We start from the raw sequence: 2,445 nt of genomic DNA, 5'->3' as shown, positions 1-2,445 counted from the left end.
TCCCTGGGTTCGTCGTCCAGGGTTTGGATGATCCAGGCCCTCGTCTTCCTCTTCTTCCTCCTCCTCCTCCTCTCTCATGGCTGTTGCCACTGGCTATCTGGTATTTGTTAAGTCCCTACTATGTGCCCTGTGCTGTGGTGGACGGAAAATCATCAGATTTGATACAGTCCCTTTCCTTCCCAATGATAATAACTATGGTATTCCTTAAGCGCTCACTATGTTCCAGGCACTGTACTAAGCGCTGGGTGGATACGAGCAAATCAGGTTGGACACGGTCCCCCTCACGCGTAGGACTCATATTCTTAATCCCCATTTTCCAGATGAGGGAACTGAGGCCCAGAGAAACGAAGTCACTTGCCCAAGGCCACGCAGCAGACAAGCGGTAGAGACGGGATTAGAGAAGGAGCTTGGCTCAGTGGAAAGAGCAGGGGCTTTGGAGTCAGAGGTCATGGGTTCAAATCCTGGCTCTGCCAGTTGTCAGCTGTGTGACTTTGGGCAAGTCACTTCACTTCTCTGTGTCTCAGTTCCCTCACCTGTAAAATGGGGATTAAGACTGTGAGCACCCTGTGGGACAAGCTGATCACCTTGTAACCTCCCCAGTGCTTAGAACAGTGCTTTGCACATAGTAAGCGCTTAATAAATGTCATTATTAAAAAAGTCATTATTAACCCATGACCTCTGACTCCCAGCCCCTACTTTCTCCGTTACACCATGCTGCTTCACACGGTTCATAGGCTAAAGAGGAGAGAGAACGGTTTACAGATGAGGAAACAAAGGCCCAGAGAATTCAAGTGACTCGCCCATGGTCATATGACAGGAAAGTGGGGGAGGCCGGATTAGAACCCAGGTCCTCTGAGTCCTAGGCCCATGCTCTACCCACTGGGATACCGTGCTTCTCTCTCCCAGTTGCTGGAAATGAACCAATGGGCCAAAGTCCCCGACCTGCTAAAATCTGATGTGGGGAGAGGGTAGAGAGGAACATCACTCTTTCCCTCCACCCTGAGAAGGTTTTTCTTTAAAATGGTATTTGTTAAGCACTTAGTATGTGCTAGGGAGTTCTAAGCCCTGTGGGAGATGCAAGATAAACTATTTGGACGCCGTCCATGTCCCATGTGGGGCTCACAGTCTTAGCTGCAATCTGACAGATGAGGGAAATGAGGAACAGTGAAGTGAAGTGACTTGTCCGAGGTCACACAGCAGACAAGTGGCAGAGCTGGGTTTAGAACACAGATCCTTCTGATTTCCATGTCTGGGCTCTAGCCATTAGGCAGTGCCGCTTCCCTGAGGGGAAGCATAATAATAATAATGATGGCATTTATTAAGCGTGGACTATGTGCCAAGCACTGTTCTAAGCACTGGAACCTGCCCATGTGGGACAGGCACCGTGACCCATTTGATAACCTCCCATCTACCCCAGTGCTTAGCACATAACAGGTGCTTATAAATACCATTGATATTAATAATAATAATAACATTTGTCAAGTGCTTACTATGTGCAAAGCACTGTTCTAAGCACTGGAGAGGTTACAAGGTGATCAGGTTGTCCCGCTTGGGACTCACAGTCTTCATCCCCTTTTTCCAGATGAGGTAACTGAGGCACAGGGAAGTGAAGTGACTTGCCCAAAGTCACACAGCTGACAATTGGCAGAGCCAGGATTAGAACCCATGACCTCTCAAGCCCGGGCTCTTTCCACTGAGCCCCGTTGCACAAAAACATTATGGTTAATCTGAGGACTGAATGTGTTTCTGTATATTTATGAAAGTATTTTTCATTTAACTTGATTAAAATACTGATAGTTTAGGGAAATGGGGAAATGCTGGAACTTCTAGAGCTGTGCTATAAAAAAGGTGACTGTCAGCTTTAAGGCGTGCAGTCAGCTAGCTACCCTGTTACTTATCCTAGCCCCTCTCGCGCTAATAATAATAATAATAATTATGGTATTTGCTAAGCACTTATTATATGCCAGGCACCGTACTAAGCGCTGGGGTGGAGTCAAGCAAATCAGGTTGGATACAGTCCCTGTCCCACATGGGGCTCATACTCTCAAATCCCATTTTAAAGATGAGGTAACTGAGGCACAGAGAAGTGAAGTGACTTGCCCCAGACCACACAGCAGACAAGTGGCGGTGGTGGGATTAGAACCCATGACCTTCTGACTCCTGTGCTTTCTCCGCTATGCCATTCACTACACCAGGTTTCCTTGCCAAAGGAACTTGATACTGTATTGGATTCGATATTGTGTCTGTTGCGGTTGCATTTGGATACTCTGGGGTATTAATTCTTGGAGATTTAGAGTGTAATGATAACTGTGGCCCCTCTCAGTGATGCACCTGGAGAGTTTCCAGTACTCTACCAGTCTCGATTACGGGAGGAAGAGGCAAGCATACCCATTCCATTCCTAGCTTGCCCAGTGGCTAGCGAGTGGAAGGCAATCTGCTACAAGT

General features: G+C 47.4%; 1 non-coding gene across 1 annotated transcript; it reads left to right on the top strand.

Moving 5' to 3' along the window:
• The first annotated feature begins 2,313 nt into the window (after positions 1 to 2,313).
• On the top strand, positions 2,314 to 2,445 carry LOC119945354. The gene has a single exon (XR_005456222.1). It is a non-coding gene; the product is annotated as a small nucleolar RNA SNORA7 (small nucleolar RNA).

Source organism: Tachyglossus aculeatus, chromosome 24 (assembly GCF_015852505.1).
Source record: "Tachyglossus aculeatus isolate mTacAcu1 chromosome 24, mTacAcu1.pri, whole genome shotgun sequence".
Taxonomy (NCBI): domain Eukaryota; kingdom Metazoa; phylum Chordata; class Mammalia; order Monotremata; family Tachyglossidae; genus Tachyglossus; species Tachyglossus aculeatus.
Note: the sequence above shows the minus strand (reverse complement) of the source record. Positions and strands in the feature narration are given on the sequence as shown.